The sequence below is a fragment of the Rhea americana genome, unplaced genomic scaffold, assembly GCF_003343005.1.
Source record: "Rhea americana isolate MKP2758 unplaced genomic scaffold, rheAme1 scaffold_62, whole genome shotgun sequence".
Taxonomy (NCBI): Eukaryota; Metazoa; Chordata; class Aves; order Rheiformes; family Rheidae; genus Rhea; species Rhea americana.
This window is the reverse complement of record NW_028186779.1, coordinates 577,085-598,941: the sequence shown is the minus strand read 5'-3', so window position 1 is coordinate 598,941 and position 21,857 is coordinate 577,085. Positions and strand designations below refer to the sequence as shown.

The window sequence follows — 21,857 nt, the reverse complement described above, 5'->3', positions numbered from 1 at the left end:
AAAAATGTTACTGTCTGGACAGGTCTTAACCTTGTGCTGATTTTTCAAGAGCTGTCATGATTGTGTGTTATTGAGAGCTTCCATGAAGATTCATGAGCCTTAGTTTGCTCTGTATTCCAGGCGATTGGTAGTCCGTATGCTARAAAGAGTTCTTGCAAATTATGGTTTGAATGTTTACTGCTCTTGCTCTCCCATGTTAGCATTTATGAAAGTCAGAAGGCCAACAGGCCAACAAAAATCCTGGATTTTTTTTTTTTATATTAAAAGCTTGTTTAGCATGCCAGAAAATATTTTTGATACATTATTATGCTACCTTATCGGAGAAAGTCTTTAAGTGTATTGGTTTTTTGTTTGTTTTTGTTCTACTAGCCCTGGTTTTTAAAACATATGATTCAGCAGTGATCTGCAATCTTTGTTCAAACAGGATTCTCAGCGAGGTCAAATGCTAAGATCAGAAAGAGTTGTAAGCTATACATTTGAGTTGTCCCACATGAAAGCTCCAAGACAGAGAATGCAAATTCTGAGATGATTTTTGAATAAAATTCATCAGTGTTGAAAACTGATTATCTCAAACTTAGAAGCTGCATAACTAATCAAAATAAAATATAAGTGCAGAACTATAAATAGTAACAGTACYACCAAAGTGACAGAAATGTTAGTGATTTGTGATTGGAGGTGCCCCAAGTAGAAAGCGAAAAAATCCTTTCAAGGTTATTCTCATTTCCTTATCTCCTATCAGTGGAATCATTAAAAATACATATGGAAATTAGTGTTTAAATAGTGTTATAAAACTAATATATAATTAATTAAGTAGATTCTAATCCTCCGGATAGTGATGCCATATACTCTAGGAAACCTGTGTCCTTGTGGCAATGATGATAACACAGTCTAGTCCAAGTATTACCAGATTAAAGTCAATCTGTCACAAAAAATAAATTTCCCTGTTGCTGCAATGTTCATTTTTTCCAGTTCGTCCAYACTGAATTCAGCTATCCTAAATAGAGTTTTTAGCATATTGCCTTAAAGAAGAATTCTAGCATAGACAGTTGCCACATGCTAGAGACTGAAAATTACTTTCACATCAAAACGTACCGCTTTTGCTTTGTTGGAACAAACTGAGACTTTTTATTAAATGAAGTTATTAAGCATAAGAGAAAGAGAAAGACACATAAGAGAAAATAAAAAGAAATGTCATACATTTTACGTCTGTTGTTAAACTCTGTTAACTCTTGATTGGTAAAATCCAGACTCTTGCTAGATTTCTGGAGAGAGAGAGTTTGATTTCTTCTGAAATGTCTTTTACATTTGGCCTGACTGTTTGGCCTATGGAAGATAYATTGTTGAGATTCTCAAGGTGTTTTTTCTGTACTTGCCCCGTCAAAATACATGGTGATTCAGTGTCATTTTGGTTAGATTCTGRAATCTGTTTAAGTTGTTGACTTGCACCTTATAATTCCACTGTCCTTTTATGAAAGTGTGCATGTAGACACTGTTCCAGGGGGATATGAAGGTCAATCATGAATTCTCTGAGGTGTCATTTCCACATCTGTTCATGAAAACATACGGTCCCTTTGCGTAAGCTATGTTTGTTTTTGTTTTTCCTTACTTTTTATACTSTGAAAGTTGTATCAAAAGAATAGCCATGTTGTAATCTTCATGTCCCCCCYTTTTTTTCCAAATAAGCAGTCTGCTTTTCCAACGTTGTATTTCTGCATTCTAACTCTCCCAAGCTGTGAATCTGCGTAAGCTTTATTTCTGACTTRGAGCTGAGGAACTCTGCTACTACTTCTTGAATTTCAGGGGATGGAACATTTGTGTTTTGCAAAATGATGCATGGCTAGCAAGAAGAATTATCAATCCTTTGGTGATCATAAATCTCCAATGTGAAAAGAAAACCAGTGAATTTTTTTTGACTGAGATATGAGTACATTAGTTAAAGGTATTCTGAATATTAAATGCTTTTAAATTAAAATCTTAACATACATATCACAAAAGCAGAAGTTAAATGATCAGCTTTAAAGATACTAAAGTCATATTCTTCCCACCTCACTGTTGAATTTATTGATCTTCACCTGCAAAATCCTGAGAAAGCTCCATCCATTGAATTTATAATAGGAAGGCCTGTACAGCATTTCCAGAAGTCTCTGAACACATATGCTCTTCTAATTCCACTTTTCCTACTTTCTTCTTAAAAGAGATGCCACAGTATGCAAAGGTTTTGTGCTGTAAGCTTTTCCTGGTGACTTTTCAAAATAAGTATCTTTCTTTACACTTTGGTCTCCTGGTAATAACAGTGTTTCTTTTTTCCTAAGCGAAAGGTTGTATTTCAACACTACAGTACAACATTTTTTGCAAATATATATTGGAGAATTTAAGCAGAAAACTAATWACAGTAAAATGAGTACTGCCTCGAAGTAGGATAGATCTTTTTCCTAGTAAGGTGGACACTGGATAGACCTTTCTCTGTGAAAATTGCTAGAGCTTTTACAATAAAAGAAGTGCTGCATTTTAATGTGAATTTTTGAGAAAATGTATATACTCCATAAAAATGAGCCTTGTCATATTTTGTTGTCATAACTTTGCACTGGCAGTGTCCCATAATATTAGTTTTATAATAAAACGGGCACTTTATCAAAATTGGCAATGGATTAAAGGTTGAGTGGGCAAGGAGAACATTACTGTGCCAAATGATTACGTGATATAGTGCAGACAAATCATATTACACTGACTGTCATGGATAGCTTCTCAGTGATAGCTGAAAAAGTCCTTAATTTTACTCATGATATTTTCATTAGAACTTGATTATGATTTAATGCAATATAGTTACCTTGATACTGGGAATGCGGACATGCAGAATGGTTATACATGTCTTCTTGAAATCAGAAATTTGGCAGGAACAAGCCCTGTGATGCAGATGTTCCTTCTATGCACACAGATAGGTGAAGTAATGGCAAGACAAACACTGTGTAGATACTGAAGTGGTTAGCAAGAATAACAACTAGGTTGGACATGGAGGAGTATAGCAGGCCTGGTTATTCAACCTCCCTGTCTAATAGCAGCCTTCAGGTACTATTTTGAGCAAAGTTGGTGTTTTGGAGAAATCATAACCGAGTGACATCCTCTGAATTTGTTCTTAAGTATGTCCTGGTTTATTCTCCTTTTGTCCTTTTATTTGGATAGAAATGGTTGTCTTTGACCACCAAACCCAGATTTTGCAATGGATACAACAATTAATGTTTGAATAAAGGAGATTTAGAAATCAGAATCTCTTGTGAATTGTGGCCATGGAGCTAACTTTTCTAGTTTTGAAACAGTAGTAAATCACAAGAGGATTCTTTATTTTTCTGCCAGAGAATAAATCATTTTCATTATACATAGAGCTTTTCTTTTTTGCTTCCTTTGTGACTCTCTTGTGCTGTCTCCCAGCACTGCTAAGATCTTCTCAAGGGATAGACAGCAATGATGTTTTATTCAAATTTATGCRTTGGGGAAGCTATAGACTGGGTATTTCTGTAGAATTTGTGAATGTGTGCTAGTGTATTTAGGAGGGTAGGTGCTAATTGCCTATTACCCTTCTGTATAACTCTACTTCTATTCCCATTCCTTTTAGTTGCGTTCTCTTTCTTTGGGGGGATTTTGTTTTTTGGAAACAAGTGAACTTCCTTTCCCTACTAAGCTCTGGAGAATGATGTTTCTTTGTTGTTTCCAATTATATGCATAAAACAAAAGGGCAGAACAGAGGAAATGAATCGCACAGTGAAAATGAACCTCATTAACCTCATTTGCACTACTGGAGATAAGGGGCTTTTGTGAAGCATCTTAAGCTTGCACCAAACCACCTAATAGCTGCCTAGCACCCAGAGGAAATATTTGATTGGAGACATAACTTTGACTTATTTCTATTATATAGGATTTCTTTTTAATTGCCCCTGCTTTCCCTCTCCTCTACACTGGCTTAAACATGGGAGAGTTTTTAGTATGAGAGGTGATTCTTCAGTGAGAACCAAAGTATGCAGTGAGCATCTGTCAGTCCACTGTGCTGCCTGTATTTTCTGACAAGCAAAGATGAATGGAGTATGCAGGAAGTTTCCTGTGGGACACCAGTCTGTGGCATGCAGTAATTCCTTCCCTTCTGTACAACTGTACAAAATGCACTCTGTATGGAATCTTGTTCCTGGAATAGAATTCATTCGTTGCTGAAAGTACAGATGGTTTAAAATCCCCTAGGATTAGAGGAGGTGCAAAGGGGAGGGAAAGTCAAGCAAAGAGAGAAAACACCTTCCCTATTTTACGCATGCTGGGCTGCTCCAGGTGTGAATCCTTCCTTCTTAAAACCTGTCATCTACACCAAAAGTCTCTGAATGGAGTACCTACAGTTTTAGCACGTTGCCCATTGTTAGTACTGTGTGAGCCAGTCATTAACAACTATTACAGGCATGATGAAATTTCCTAGGAGTTACTGGAATTTCCAAAGCAAAAGACTGTCTGGATCTAGCATACATATTGGATAGCACTGTGATTTTTTTTCTCGCTCAAATTCATATATGTTCAATTAAGCCAAAGCTGAGTTATTAGATGTTGTATGACAAAAGAAAAGGGTCCAAGCAGTGACAAATGAAGACATCTGTTAYCTAATAAATAGTACTGAAGTCCCTGCTGACATCATTTCCTGGAGCGTGCAGCTTCTCACATCTCAGTAATCAAGAATGATGGTGGGGTATATTTGCATTTCTCTGTGTCTGTTCAGATCTTGAATAAGTTAGGTCTCCAGTTTTGGTGCTAATTTATTTTTATATGTACGCCCATAAGCTAGGGTTGTCAAAGGTGCATTTGTTGAGGAAGGAGTGCTTGTAGTATGATGTGAAGTCTTCATCCTAGGTATCAAAGCTCCACTGTAAGCTCATAGCAAATCCACAATGAGAACACAGTACAAATTAAAAATAAACCAGCGTATAAYGTGATTTTGAGATTCTTCGTCATTTATCTTAGGGTAACTCCAAGGTCGGTCCTACAGAATAATTATAAACACAGGAAATTGAAGTAAAAGAACTGGAATGGGCTGTCTTTTTTAACTGTGCTCATGCATTGGGTTGTTAAACCTTGAACGTTTATAAATCACTACCTAACCAAGAATGCAGATGTGCAGAATGTGTAAACCTGAGCAAAGCAAGGAAATGGTTTATTCACTTTTTTTCCCCTCTTTCCTTTTGGGATCTTCCTTTATCTTCACTGTTAAGTTGAAAAAAAGAAAAAAAGAAAAGCAATTATAGGCAACTAAGCCTCACTCCTCTATTTAACACATGATTCAAATTCTTTATTACCTCATCTGCCCTCTTCCGCTGAACACTGAAACACAGCTGAATTCACACTCCTATAATTCACTTGCCAGAACTGTAGGAAGAGGACTTGATCAACATTGCACATTAACTCTTTGAATTCTGTACCTTTTCATCATGCTTAAAGTTTTCTTYTGTTCAGATAATTTTAATACTTGACAACTGAGACCAAAATGAGGTAAAATAATGTAGACATTCTGTGCTTAATTTTCAGTAGTGCAGATAGTATTGTTTGTGATGTAGCAATATGCCGAACCACCAACACATTGTATACAGCAAGACAAGCAGAAGTGCTAGAGATGATAGATTGATTTCCAACAGAAAACCAGGGGCAGGCAGAAATCTGATACTTTGAAAAACCAAATAAGAGATCAGGTGTATGCTAATGTGAGTTTAGAAAAGACTATATGGGAGCATGAGTCTTTCTGGAATAACTTTAGCTTTTCAGCAAAGGCCTACTAGAGATGAGAAATGTCTGCCAACTGAAAAATGAATAAATAAAGTTTTGAGATCTGCTCTGCTTGTTACGCAACATAAATCTCCATGTTAAACTGAAGATTTTAGCCATGGTGAATATATCTAGAAGTTTCTCAAGAAAATAAAAAAGAGACTGAATCTCTTACTCTATTCTCCTCCTTCTTTGGAAGTCTGGTTAAATGAGCCATAAATGCATGCTAAGGGTAAAAAATAAATAAATAAAAATAAAAAATAAAAGGATACATTCCAAAACTTACAATAGTACAATATGTGTGATAATTGGAGATAGAACACAAATACTCTTATTCTTATAAGGGGCCTGCCTGATGTAGTTTGAGCTGAGGATGGTTCTCACTGCTGATTATAAATAATGGTTCATGTATGTAACCTAGCTGGATCCCCTATTAAATTTGCAATTACTGTCTGTTACTTCTACTGTATAAACAGACTACGGGTAGCCTTTTGTGTCTAGGGCAGGCATTCAGTTAAATCCGTGCATGCCTACAGTCCCAGATTGTCGTTACCACCTTTCACTGACAAGAAATCGTATCAYATAAAAGTGGCAATCTAAGGCTTTAATGGAAAAGCTTATTAATGATGCTTCTGTAAATCATGAAGTAGATATTAAGGGCTTATATATTTCCAAAGAAAGAACTTTATTGAATCTCACAGTCAGTGGCTTACAGCTGATTTCCTGCATAAATTGGCAAAAATGGTCTACAAAGCTGAAACTGAATGTCTAAAGGCTTGTGTTTCTCATCAGCAAAGCACTGAACTTAGCTGAATGATGCACTGCAGGGTGAAGTACCAAGCTGAAGATGCACAAGTCTCTGAAATGGGCTAACGATGGCGACTGGTTTATTGCCCAAGATTATRTGTTGTCAGTTCAAGGCCATTGAATTACTTTGTCTGTCAAAATATATCTACTTTGAGTTTAATTTGAGGTGGACAATGTTTTGGTAATGCAGTACTGAATATATAATATTGATGACCTCTTTAGGAGGGAATTGGTAGTTAATAGCAAAGAATGAGACCACTAGAACATTATGGGTTACTAATGCTAGTCCTGTTGATTTATCACTCAGATTATTCACTGGATGGCCAAACTTCCCCCCCCTCCTTTTTTTTTTTTCCTTTTGGTCTATCTGAAAGTAGACAATTAGCATAAATACTAACTGTGTAGATTTTTTAAAAGTCTCTATATTTATGAAAAAAGAGAATAAATGGGACACTTGAGAGGTAATAGGACACTGTCAAAGTTATAGTGTATGCTGGAGAAAAATGAAACTAGATGTGTTGCCATGGTAATAAAAATGCTTGTAGTGTCTTTGAGTTCATCACCCATGATACCAAGTGTATCATGTAACTTTACTGATCCTGAGAAGTGATTTTACAGGTTTTCTGCTTCTTGACTGAGACCTGCATGYGGGTTCTTACATACCAAATGATCTTCTCCTACAGGTCCAAGTGAGGGTAGGCATTGTGACTAGCAATACAAACTGACTAGAAAAAAAAAACCTTCAGTAAACAAACTTTTAWTTGTAGATAGGAAAAAGCCTATAGAATTAACAAGCCTGTATAATAATAGTGTGTGTTTATGTGTTAGTGTAGGAGAAAGTGTGTTGCATTAATCTGTAATGACCAAAGTATTCTCTGGATAGCATCAGTAACACGCTACGGCCATTCCCTTATAAATCTTTTCCAAGCAGATAAGGCCTCAAAAAGAAGCAGGCATTAATGATACTGGAAAATGTTTCATTTGCTCCGTGCATTTTTTTTTTTTTTTTTTTTTTTTTTTTGTTATTCCTGCTGAATTCCTACTGTATTCCTACTCTAGAAAGATTTTTAAAAATTAGTTAGGTGTATTATAATTTCACTGGCATCAACCAAACCAAATGGAATTTTGAAAAGAGACATTAGTATCCCTCATTCATTCCCATGATTTTCATCTAAAGAAAGAATTTGCTTAAGTTTGATCCTCTTACCTTTTAAAAACTCTCTCATTTATATTTGCTGTATTTGTGATTTAAATTCTCCRTAGAGCTGATAAGAGCTTTTCCCGGTTGTGTTTTGCTTGATTGTATTTTTGGYATTGCTTTTTATTAAGAATTGAGTTAAAGGAGAAGAAAAGAAAGGAGTGGGAGGGAAAGTGTACTATCTTTTATTGTTTGAATGTCTGAAAAATCACAGCATGAGTAAACAGTGCTCATGCTGTTAGTGACTCCAGTTGTTTTGTAGATAAATGATGAAAAAGCTTGAGGTGGTACAAGGAGATGGAGTGCTGCAAATTTTGATGCAGGCTGAAGAAAGGTAACTGAGRAATCAGACACCTGGAATAATAATTGAATCTTAAAGCTTTTGGAGAATGGCATGGCTCTTTCTGTTAGCCRTATGTTCATATTTCATTTTTAAAAAGACTTTATTAATAATTTATGACCTTAAAAGAGGTCAAGTAGGACAGATCTTTATAAATCCAGTGAGTGATCTTTCCAGGAATCCTACAAATATAAGCAACATGTAATCATATCTTATGCTAGTGCCCATGAATATAAAAATATAACTGCATAATATTTCCCTATCATTTGGCAAATGGAGTTCTCATGTGTGTCAATAGCTGTATTTTACTGCATAAAAGCAGTGGATCATGTTGCTGCTTGTAAAATAAATTCATAAACCGCTAGGATAGGCATACAGCATGACAYATCCATGTTCACATACCTGCATGCGCATAAAAAATACTTTCAGCAGAGGTAATCTGATTATATAAAGAAGCCTAAACCATCTCTCCAAGTGTTTCAACATTTTGGTGGTGAAGTGTAGATGCAGAATCTACTGGCTCTGTCTGCCTGCAGAGACAATAGCGTGAATGTCATACAGGTATGTGAAATTTAAAGCTTTCASGTTCTACCTCTGTACCATGCTTGCAAATGCAATATGGAAGTACTTGTATGAGAACCAGACCATGCCCTCGGTGAGGTCGTTATAGCTTTCCATTGAAGATAACCACCTGTAGCAGACACCTGGCCCAAAAGATTTGGTTTGGTTTGCATCTTTTATACGTACTTTGCATAGTTAATATTTTGACATCTGAAATTACCTTATTATTTCAGTGAAATTACCTTATTATTTACAATCACTGATGACAGATTTTCAAAAATCACACTTAATTAGGAGAAAAGGAGAAAAGTACTAAAACTAAGGATATCCATGGCAAGTTTCCAATAAAATTCTCACTTACTACTCCCACAGAAATTTCCCATGATTTTAGTATGTTTTGAAAGTATTGTATACATTACAGTATTGCAGATAGAGAGGCAGTTACTGTATTCTTCATGCAGATGTGTTTAAGAAAGAGTCTGGCTAGTAAATGAATTCTTAGTGTATTGTTAGTATTACACAACTGTCCTACTGTTGCCAGGCTGTTCCTCCAGTCAGGACCACCTGACTCCACCTGACTTTCAGTGCCAACCAAGATTTTCCCATGTTAAAAACCATTTYTTGTAAACAAGGTGATTCCTTTCCATTCCACCAAGGTAGCAACATTCAGGGTGATCTTAATGAAATTTGTTTCTGTCCAATATCTTTTAAAAGTTTAGAGCTTGAGATACAGAACATTTTTCCCTTACTATCATTTTTACAAAAATGCTCTGAAATTAGTATCATTTACACAGTTCACTCATTCTCTGCTTTTCTGCTTTCCAAAATGCACATGCAGGAAGAATCTGATTATTAACAGTTCCAGGGATTGCCMTAGACTTTAACTCTTCCAGTGATCACAATGACTGTTACTCATCACCTTTCTAAATCTTTTGATCTGGAGTTTCATTAACTTTCAACATCTCAAGAAACCTGCAAACTACCTGTGAGATGTCCTTGCTTTGTGAAATAGAGTATAATTATATATAAAATATATGTAAATATATAGCAATATTAGGCCTTTAGCGTAAGCCCAAAACTTTCAAAAAAACACCCTTACTTGTAATGAAAATCAAAGAAAAAAAAAATCATTTGGATCAATACAGATTCTACAGAGCACATGGGTGTGTTTTAAAATAACATTAATTAGAAATTATTGTGTGTATAGGCTTTTCAATAAAAATACATATTGAACAAAAATTCACTATTAAAATGAATATATATTTTTTGACAGAATACATGAGTATATCCCATTCTTTTTCTCTCCGCACGTATTATTATGACCACCTTTTAATAAGCTTGGGTGAAAGCTTTAATCAGCAGGAATGTTACAATGATATTTTGTGTTCGTGGTTCAGTCAAAGCTTTTGCGCCTCATTTAATGCACCCTACTATTCTATAATGTGTTATGTTATAATAAAGTGCTATTTATCATACTTAAGTGATTATATTTCATCACTGAAGTTCAAGTTTCCTAATAATACTTCTATAACATAGTGGAATCATTTTCTATTTATTGTCTCTGATGACTAATTGTCATTTTTATGCTTGTTGATAATGACTGTGTATTTTGCCTTTTAGATGACTTATTTTCCAACCTAAATTAAAAGTTGCAAGATAACAGTGGGTTCCCCTTTTATCCTCCTAAAACTATAACCTGGGGGAAATGAGGCTAGCAATTAGAGGGTTCAGTGCATTCCAGAATGTCTGTATGAGACTGTTACCAAGTCGTCTCGGTTTGTCAGTTTAGCTAGCTATGAAGTGGGGTGAAAAGTATTCATTTTGGGGTGACTAAAGAAAAAAAAATGCAGCTATGAACAACTTTACCTTTGGCTCTATTTGCCTTTGTATTAATTTTCCTTGAACATTCAAATGCTTTTTTTTATTACTAGAAATGATTGTCGAAAGCTCGTTTTAAGCCCCAGTGACTGCGTATTTGCTGGAAGTGTTTTGTGTTCGTTCTTAAATTTTAAATTTGAGTTGCTCTATAACCAATGCTGCATGAAAGATGGAAAATTTCTGTGAGCAAATACGCTGTTTGAAATCTGTGTTGGTTAGGTGTATAAAGGCATACTTCCCAGACATCATGAATTACAAATTTTATATATATGGTATAAAAATTTCATTATATTTTTTCCATTTGTGATATATTAATCAGTTACATAAACAACCCAATCAGAGAACAGAGACATTACTATAAGGTTTAGGGACAAAACCAAGATAAAATGCACATTTAATTGATAATGTAATTCCAGTTTGCCAACAAATTACAAAAAATCATGTACACACTGATGAAATTTTAAAATAATTTCCAATAACAAATAAGTTTGAGAATTTTATGATCTCATTTATGAACAGTTTGCTGACATTTTTTCCCTAAGGAAAGTGTTCGCTGCATACATGTCTTTCAATAAAGAACTTGTTCAGTAAATTACAGTCTTAGAGACTTACTGCAGGACTTCTTTAAAGGGTGTTTGTAAATCATTATAAATTTATGAGAGAATGACATGATGCTAATCAAAGTCTTAGTTACTGTTATTAATACTAGTGTAATTACAAAAGAGTCATCAATCTTATGCACTATGGGTAAAGATATCACATCCTGGAATGTCCTTTGAAGACACAGTGAAATGAAAGGTGTTGTGAAAGTAATATGACTGTATCTTCCTGCTTATTAATATATTTTTGACAAGCAGTTAATTTTAGAGAGATTATAGATAGAGATTAGTATTAATAAAATATCTAATAATGTTACTGGGAAGAAATCGTTTTAGGTAAATAAGAAATAGCATGATTTTTGTTTTGCTAATAGGAAGAACTTTTTCTTATCAGGCGAAAGCTAATATTTCAACTCAGGAGGGATAAAGTAAGAGTTAACAAAATTTCCTGAGTGTTTCTTCTGTCTAGTAAATAACAATTGTTTAGAAAGAGAGGGAAAGGAAGACACTTCAGTATTTCAAGCTCATTATTTCATAAGCCTCCCAAGATGAGTAGACTTTATATATATATATATATATATATATATATATATGTATGTATGTATGTATATATATATTTCTTGTAGGCTGTGTTGAGATATGGAATCATGTATTTACATAACTGAAAATCTTGTTTGCAAATTGACAGATGGTTGTAAGTGACATAAAGTATTTCAGATATGTATTGTGTATGTATTGCTTGTATCAGTAATGAAATAGGATTAACTTTAGAGGTTGCAAAGGGATGCACTATTGTTTTACGTCAAGGCTTTGTGATGTACCAATTCTGCCAAATTTAATAGAATCATTGCTGAAATATGGGTGCTGGAGATAGAAGATTGAAGTAATATTTAGGGGAAGAGAAGAGGCATGACATACTTAAAATATGACTTTGAATTTTATGAAAACTCAGAATCTTCAATGTTCACTCTCACACTGTAATAGAAATGACATTAATTAACCTACTGAAAGCATTATTAACAAGTGCTTAGCTCTGTGATCAGGAGAATGCTGCATAAATTAAAATATAGAGTGGATATTGCAGAAATTGATCATTTTTCATGGATTATTTTGTGAGGTTTACTGATCAGTTTGAGCAACATCTGTGTTAACAGGAGCACTATAATTGAGGGAATACACACCACTTGCTGTCCCCTAACTTCATGCTAATGTTAAGACAATAAGTGATGTGAGATGGTAGTTAGAGGGTCAGAATGCTTATTGTTTTATTCCATAGTATATATTTGCATGTTGTTTGTATAAAGAATGATTTCTCTTTTGTGAAGGTAGAAAACTAAAGGGTAAAGATAATTCCTACTGATAATCATAGAATCATAGAATCGGTAAGATTGGAAGGGACCTCTGGAGATCATCTAGTCCGACCTCCCCGCTCAGCAGGGTCACCTAGAGCATGTTAGACAGGGTTGCATCGAGGCGGGCCTTGAAGATCTCCAGAGAAGGAGACTCCACAACCTCTCTGGGCAACCTGGTCCAGGGCTCTGTCACTCTCACAGGGAAGAAATCTCCCCTCACGTTCAGGCGGAACTGCCTGTGCTTCAGTTTCTGCCCATTGCCTCTTGTGCTGTCACACAGGACAACTGAAAAGACTTTGTCCCCATCCCCTTGACACCCTCCCTTCAGGTACTTGTACACATTGATAAGATCCCCCCTCAGTCTTCTCTTCCCCAGGCTGAACAGGCCCAGCTCTCGCAGCCATTCCTCATGGGGCAGGTGCTCCAGCCCTCTGATCATCCTCGTAGCCCTCTGCTGGACTCTCTGCAGTAGCTCCATGTCTCTCTTGTACTGGGGAGCCCAGCACTGGACACAGTACTCGAGATGAGGCCTCCCCAGGGCTGAGTAGAGGGGCAGGATCACCTACCTCGACCTGCTGGCAACACTCTTCCTAATGCACCCCAGGATACCTCTGGCCTTCTTGGCCACAAGGGCACATTGCTGCCTCATGGTCAACTTGTCATCCACCAGCACTCCCAGGTCCTCTGCAGAGCTGCTCTCCAGMAGGTCAGCCCCCAGCTTGTACTGGTGCCCAGGGTTATTTTTCCCTAGATGCAGAACCCTGCACTTGCCCTTGTTGAACCTCATGAGGTTCCTCTCTGCCCAGCTCTGCATCCTGCCCAGGTCTCTCTGAATGGCAGCACAGCCCTCAGGTGTGTCAGCCACTCCTCCCAGCTTGGTAGCATCAGCAAACTTGCTGAGGAGGCACTCTGTCCCCTCATCCAGATCACTGATGAAGAAGTTGAACAGGAGGGGACCCAATACTGATCCTTGGRGGACGCCACTAGCCACAGGCCTCCAACCGGACTCCACGCCACTGATGACRACCCTCTGAGCTCTGCGTTTCAGCCAGTTCTCAATCCACCTCACTGTCCACTCATTTAACCCACACTTCCTGAGCTTATCCATCTGACCCGCGCTTCCTGAGTTTATCAAGCAATCTGTATTTCATTTCATCTTGGAAGCTGATGGAAAATGGAGACAAAGTAACTTTTGGAGTTTGGAGATTGTTGAGCTCTCCAGAAGTTAGTATGCTTGGTCTGTGCAAACGTGAAGTACAAGTGGACAAAGGACAATTAGTCAAGTCATTTTTGAGTGTATCCAAGGTAATCTGAAGCTGGAAATAGCCAGTTCTTGATAATTTCTAGTGAAGTCATGACTTATGTTCACATTCCTCCAGAACTTTGTTCTCTGACTCCATGGCCGTGTTGCTGTCTCTGCTGCCTTTTTACAKTAGGTGGAGAAACAAAAACTAGGAAATGTTTGAAGGAGCACTAAAATAGTAGCAGTGTTCTAAAACCAGCACATCTCACAGGATCACCATTAAGGTTGTCTCTCTATAGAGTTCTTGCTCCGCAATACCTTTTTTCCCTAAAAATAGTTAAAAATATTTAGCAATTTTTAAGAGTAAGAATATGATTAACCTTCAGTTCTCTGAGAGCTTTCTTTTYTGAATAAGTCAATATCCTTCAGACTATATTTTAGACAGTCAGTTATAGTATCTTGCACGTGTTCATTTAGCAGTGGAAGAACTCTGCAAGTGATTCAGACATCTTGTTTCCAGTTGATCTGTCTTCTGAATAGTGTGTGATATATGGTGCATTTTGTCATTTCTTCCCCTTGTTTCTCTGGGCAAATCAGACTCTCAAAAGCCATTCATTTCTTTAATAATTAAAGCATATTTTTATGACTGTGCTTTTACCTTATATTATGTTTCTACACATTACCGTGCTACTTTGGTTAAGGTTAGATGGCCCTGAATTCTTCAGGCAGCATTCTTCCTACTCTCCTCCCTCCTACTTTTCTTCCATCTCCCTGATTTTTCACTCCATTCTGCTTGGCTCTTTCCAAGAGCACTCCAAAATCTCTCAATCAAGGCAAAGAGATGAATGGCTTCTGTTGAAAGAAGAGAGCATGAAGCCAGAGCACAGTGCAGTTTAATTTGTCTTCTGTCTGAATGTAAAGCAGGCTCTATCACCCAGGCTGCCAGGCAAGGTTGAGGAATGGTAGCTCTGATAAGTTTATCTTGTGTTCTCATCTCTATGAAAGCTAAATGAAAACATAAAGTTCCCGGGCATTGGTTGAGAACATGCTGATAGCATATTACTACTGGCACTAAAATTCAGATCTGCACTGAACTGTCAGCATCTTTTTCTCTTAAAAGGGACAGGATGTTTGTACTTGTAATCACTAAGATGGAGATTTCAAGGAAGGTGTCATTTGCCAAGAGAAATTAAGTTTCAAATTTAAAATATATTATCTATGCACCTTTTTTTTTTTTTGTCTTTTTGGATGATGTTCTGAAAGCATCTCTTATGGATAAGCATATGCTGTGTGCACACTACCTTGCTGTATTTTTTAATTATATTTTGGTATATGGTTTGGAAAGACTGAGGCAAATGATAATCCAGAATTAAAAGTTTGGCCATTGTTCATGACAGTCAGAGAAGATTTGAGGAGAATTGGGCTGTGAAACAGAAAAAAAGATGAGGGGAGGCAACATAACAGGCCAGTGCAGACACAGTCTTACCACCAAACTTTACTACTATCATCCCTCTTCTCATTTTTTTCGGTGTTTCTTATAACATGCCATTCTTTGTTGCAGTCTGACTCTGTGTCCCTCACCCTCTACCCTTATGTAGAAATATTTTTCAGGCTGATCTTTCATTCCTCCTGAGAAAAATGTGCTGTAGTATAGCTCCTGAAAGATCCCTAAGAGACTTACCAGCAGCTGCCCACTCTAGTACTAGCAGCTTCATGGTATTGGCAAACCTTTATTTAACTGGCTTCACTGTAGTGGCAAACCTCATGGAAAAAGGTATTGGAAAAAGTAGATGTTGTTTAGAAAAATAAAGGAGTTGTTTCTCTCTGTGCTTGTTTTTACTGGAGTTCAGAAACAAACAGATCAACACTGGTGAATCGCAAATGGCCAATACACCGTTTAGTGGCTGAATTATATCTACAGTAGGGGCTATATCTCTAGTAAATCCTAGCCAGAGCTCTAGCTAGTTCAGAAATACTTGTAGCATCACATGCCATGGAAGTCTTTTCACATTAAGGCAGATACAGCATGAACAATTAGAAAAAGAAGAACTAGAGATGTTGCGCACAGGAAGAATGCTTTCTGTGCAGAAAGTGGTCTTTTGTTGAGGATAATGTTAACGTATTTAGATTTTCTATTTCCTATCTCAGTTTTCCTTGGTTTAAAATATGACCAGTTTTTCTGTCCTGTTTTCCCCTCTCAGGAGCACACAGTGTTCTGGCCAAAAGGAATGCAAATGTCAACAAAAGGTCGGATACAAAGATGGCACTTCCCAGAGGGCAGGCTAAAAAATACATTAGAGTGGCATTTTTGAATCRGCAGGAGTGCTGTAGAAGGAAGAACTAAGCAGTCTGTTCTTTGCTTATGCCTGAGCAATCCTGAACATGGCTTCTTTTAAACTTCCATTATATTTCCCTTAATGTCTTAGGAGCATTATATTCCCTAGATCACATATTCTATAGTTTGTTAGGCTAACCAACAGATGACTGTTACACAGAATGGGATTATTCCTCCTTTTGTAAACACTCTGTAAATGATTTGCTGAAAATTTCACGTTAAAGGTCTTATTAGGTTATTGTCAACCTAATAGTTTAACAGTAACACGTAACRTTGTCTTTCTGAGTGTATCCCTGTAGGTATCCATTTTCATACTTCTATATATACTGCAGAGGAATTCTGTGACTACAATTCCTAGGTTGACTACAGTACTCTRTAGCAAATCTGATTGAATTTGTGTACCTGCAGCTTTTTCTTTGGAGTGTAAGACTAGTGGGTCATAAAATGACATTGTTTGTTTCTGCAGTAATGAAAGATTCTGGAGAAAAAAAGACTTTTAAAATAACAAACAAGATACACGGATCTCTCTCTACTAATGTCATATTGCTGTAATGTTTACCTAGGTACATACCTCTGTAGAGACCTGGCCTTCCCCCAAGCGATTACCATCTCTCTTTTCAGAGAAGATATATCCCATTTCAAGCTGGCACTGGGTTTGATTGTCTGTGTTCATGAGCTTTTCATGTGCTGTGCAACAATTATTTTATGGGTTGACTGGAGAGAAGGCAGAACCATCAAAGCTAATAATAAGGCAGTGTTCCTTAACTCTGAAATGTTTTGTGAGAAGAGGCTTTTGCCATTTTAGTCTTCCCTGTCTCTTTTCCACAGACGGCTATCTTTTGCATTAACCCRTGTGCTTACACAAGTAATACAATTTTCAATAATCAAACTATAACACTGTACTTAGAAATTATTGCAGAGCTGCTTTAAATCCATCATCCTCCTGTACTACTCCTGAGATAAGTAAATATAGGTCCACTGACTCCCTAGACCTGCTTGCTTGGGCTGATGTTTAATTAGGCATGCAAAGAACAAACATGGTTACATGGCCTGACATTCATGTCTCCAGTAGAAAAGGAACAGGTACATGATGGGAAGTGCATTTGGAATAGAAAGCCATGATTTGTGGTGGAAATAATAATTAAAAAAAAAGAAGCCTCGGGAAAGTGAATTGGCTATCATTTAATCTTTCTGAAGAAGTTAAATGTAATTAACTCATTTCTTTTTTAGGAGGTTACTAATTAGGTGATTCATTGAGTTGCAAAAGCATTAAACTATTGATTGCCTGATGACTCAGCATAGGGCAAAACTAGTCTGTGGCCTTGAGTAAACCAAATCGTAGGGGGTTCTTCTGGCCCTGAAAAAAATAGATGATTAAAAAAAGATGTGATAATAGTGATGATGAGAAACTTTAATCTCACAGTATTAAATATGACTARAAAGATGGATGAGAGCTGAACTTGTTAACAAAATGAGAGAGAAAAACTCTGGASTACCTTCCAACAAATTAAAAATAAGAAAAGGAGAAAGCCAAGGTCCTGCAGCTACTAAATTAAAGTGCTCATCTTCTGGTACACTTTCAAGCTTGTATTTTTCTCTCTGTACTTATTTTTTCTGTGAGCTTAATTCTTTTCCCTTTCCTGTGTGTTCTGCTGAGAACATCAGCTCCCAGGCTTTTCCATTTTGCAGTTAATTCTTTTTAAAAAATGGATCGTATCAACTTCTAAACGGGAAAAGACTAGACCTTCAGAGTTCACAAAACTGTTGCCAATGTTTTCTGTTATTCAAAATGTGGGAGTGCAGGTCTCTGAAATACTAAATTAATCATTACTCTTTACTGTGTAGGCTCTGCACATTTCTAGGATAAGGTTATGCCAGTGGTGTAGCCTCAAATGGTAGAACCTTTTCATAATAATGACTCCAAAGTATTGTCCTTTCTCCTGTCTCTTCCACTTTTCTGAAACTGGAGCTATAAAAAGAGATGTGAAACATTAAATTATCTAAATTACTTCCAGTATGACAGATGGTGGCTCAAGAAACTTAAAACATGTTTGATGGAGTTATTAAACTATGTTTAACTAGCTAGGTTTCAAGTACAACACTTAAATGTTATTTCATTTCAAGGCTTGCAAATCTCTTATTAAAACAAATAATTTCTGCTGGGGGAAGGATGGGCAGTATATGGGTTTCTCAGGGTTTGAGTAGGGAAATGAGAAGAAACTCAACAATCTTTATGAGTTTCACTTTGAGCCAATAGCTTTTTTCAGAGAAATCCCATATGTGGACATACGCAAACTGAAGTTAAAAAAAAAATCATACAATCCAGTGTTAATTAAACCTGTTGAATTTTGTATATAAGCATCTTGTCTCTTAAAAACCTGGACAAACTTAAAACGTAGGGCAAGTTAGAGAGGATGTTAACTTATTTGAACATTTATGATGATATATTTAATGTTAGAGTTAGAGCAATATCATTTTTAGGAACTGAGATGAAGGAGAAACTGGGAACTGCACTCCATTTTTTAAAACTTTGAAGAGGAAAAATCTATTTGTTAATGCATTTACTAGTTTTTCATGACACCAGATGCAGTGCTGCCTGAAGTTTGGTGGATTGTACTGCCTTACTTTCATTTCAGTCTATCACCTTTATCGCCATGTGTAGCATCTTAGTGAACGGTACGAGGTGTTAAATGATGTTGCTSGTACCTGGGAGTGACAGTATATACATCTAGGGATAAAAAAGCTCAAAACATTTAGCATAGCATACACAGCCTGCAGAAAGTTGTGATGCAAAATTACCCCATTTAGCTCTGAATAAGGCAGCAAAAGAAAAATCCACAGCTGGCACTGCTGATCCCAAGTGGGTTGCTAAATAACAAAGAAAACAAATCGACTGCTCTCTTCTTTTTGGATTTGTTTCTCTCCATCCTCCCCAGCCATTGAGCACAAAGTTGTAATTGTCACATTGCAAAATGCAGGAAAAGAATGCTAACACAGTTTCTTACTTATTCTGGATAGCTAATGAGATTTGATGAGTTCCTGCAGTGCTTAGATGTGGACAGCTAGCTGGGTGTGATCCAGTGTACATCAGAATGTTCTCTACTATGCAAGCACTAGAAAGCTGATACGTTGAAGGCTGGATGGCCTTGAATAGATATTTTTCAATATGCTCTAAAATAGTCATCAAGCCACTTTGTATCTCTTCCTCTGAGTTTCCCAGCAACGTTGGTTAAAATTAATGTATTTTAAAAGCTGTTTTGGGATGAAGTGATTTTTAGTGGAAGGTGCTAGTGTTATCCTGAATTCCCTGAATGTTCCTTAAAGTACTTGCCTTCTGTTGTGAATTTGCTGTTAGCTTTATATATAAAATACTTATTTTCTGAATGAGAAGTTATCATTTCTCATTATATAACTCCATTGTTTCTTAGGTATGAATAGTTTTCCATATCTGTATGTATGTAGGAACGTAAATGTGTATTTCATAAAACTCTAACAAAATGTTCAACAGTTACATCAGATTCAATTCTTGCAAGTTGATCRGTGAGCCATGTCCCAAGGGATTTTAAAACTTTGGAAATGGGACTTGAGAGCCTTTTAAAAATTTTACACAAGGTATTTTTCTTTTTATTATGTGAAATCTGGGGAAGCAGAATTTGTTTCCTCAAGACAGATCTTTATACATCATCTTAGTGCCAATTCCATCTTTTCATACTACTTTTCTTTGTGATATTAAGTCACACTTTACTCTGTCATAAAATACCAATTAAATGATCTTTTTTTTTCTCTAAGTGATCATTTCACTTGAATCATTGCTGGCAGGTACACAGTACATGCCAAACTGAAGTCAGAGGAGGCTATATTACATGAATAGAAGCAACTTTAAAGATGAGAATAACATGGTTGTCCTCTAGTTCATCATGGCATTTATCCGATGAGTATTGAAGTCCATCATGTTAAATTGAACTTCATCTAAAATATGTATTATGCAGAATAAACTGATAAAATAGTTTACTGATTCTATGCTTCTTTTTAAAATATACTTTCTTACTTCTTTCTCCTCCCTCCTTTTTTTTTKATCTAAGTTTGCACCACACTAGAATGCTGTCTAATGCCATCTCTTGAATAGTAAACTTTTCTCTTACTGCAGAAAATGAACACCTGATTCCTTTGTGTGTGTGTACATATTTAGCAATAAAAATATTAAAGTCAAATGATCTTCCTCAAGACAGAGGAACATAGACTCCAWATTACTTCTCAGAATGACTGAATAAGAAAGGAACTGAGGAAACTGCCTGTCTGTGGTGTTTGGATGGACACGGTGCCTGGCGCAATGCACATCATGACTGGGCCTCACAGATGCTAGCAGTGTTTATTGCCATGTAAGCAATAAGCACTAATACACCTGCCTTGCCCAGGAGACAGGTGGGAGACAAACTGCAGGGGTGTGTGGTCAGTGGCCGGTGTGGAAGGAGATCACTCCTGTCAGCAGAATTCTTTGCTGACAGTTTAACATGTACACTAAAAATAATTGGAAAATTGAGTGAGTTGTGAGATCACAAAGTTTGCTGCCAGCACTGTCACATGTGGAATAGTGAAGTCATTCAGGAACTGATAGTGAAGAATTACAGAAGAGTCTTAAGAGATTGACTAAATAATAAACTCGAATAAAATTTGATGTGGGGGAAAGTTAAATTAGGCACATCAGAAAAAGCAATCTGAACTTTACATATAAAATGATGGGCTCTGAGCTGACTTGCCATTTAGGAATGAGATCTTGAGGTTACAGTAGAAAATGTCAAATCAGTACTCTGCAGTGGTTAGAAAAGTAGTTGACTGTTATGATTAATTAGGAAAAGCACAGAGAACAAATCAGAGAACAAGATTATGGCACTGTAAAAAGCTGTAGTGTACCTCTATTTTGAAAACTCCAAGCAGTTATACTGCTCAGAAAAGGGTGACAAAGGTGATTAGAGTCATGGGATACCTTCTGTACAAGGAGCAATAAAAGTGACTAGGGCTCTAAAATGAGGCTGATATGATAGAGCTATTTAAGATCAGAAGTGTCATTACAGGATGAGGAGGAATTTGTTGTTCGTGGTTTCTTCCGGTAAAAGAAGTAGAAGACTTCAAATGAAATTAGTGATTTGTTGCTTCAAAACAAGAAAGAAAGTGGTTACTGACACAATGTGTAGCCAAACTATAGAACTCCACATGAGGAGATGCTGTGGATGATAAAATTTGACAGATTCAAAAAGCAATTGTATTTTTTCCCTTTATTCCCACTGAGGGTTATTAAAAACAAAGACAGCACCGCTGATGCAGGAATTCTCTGATCAGCAACTTTCCGAAAGTCAGAAGAGTGTTCTGCAGGAGTATCATTGCACACCTGAGCACTGCCAAAGAGAGGTTATTTGGCTGGATAGATCAGTATGGCATTTCATACCTATGTAAAAATCGGTGTGGACAAAAGCAAATTCTTTTTGTGCTCTGAGCTAACTGGAAATGATGTGAGGATAGGCTGTATGCTGTTGAGAAGGAGCTAGTACRTCCTTCTCATAGGCAATCTATCAGTCTAAACTGTGCAAGGTGTTAAATATATTCAATTGGTTTTCAGTCAGTCTGGAACATTAGCTGAGCAAAAATGCATCTTCTTGTAGTGTTTTGAAAGGAAGCTCATGCTTGCTACCAATATATTAAGTTAATGTTAAGATTTTAAATGTGTTTTCAGTACTCTTTTGTTAAATTCCAGAGAGAAGTTAT

General features: G+C 36.6%; 1 protein-coding gene across 2 annotated transcripts in view; it reads left to right on the top strand.

Annotated features, from left to right (window-relative positions):
- The window catches only part of CNTNAP2 (contactin associated protein 2), a 1,098,090-nt gene that overhangs the window by 611,831 nt on the left and 464,402 nt on the right, over positions 1–21,857 (top strand). The window lies entirely within an intron of this gene.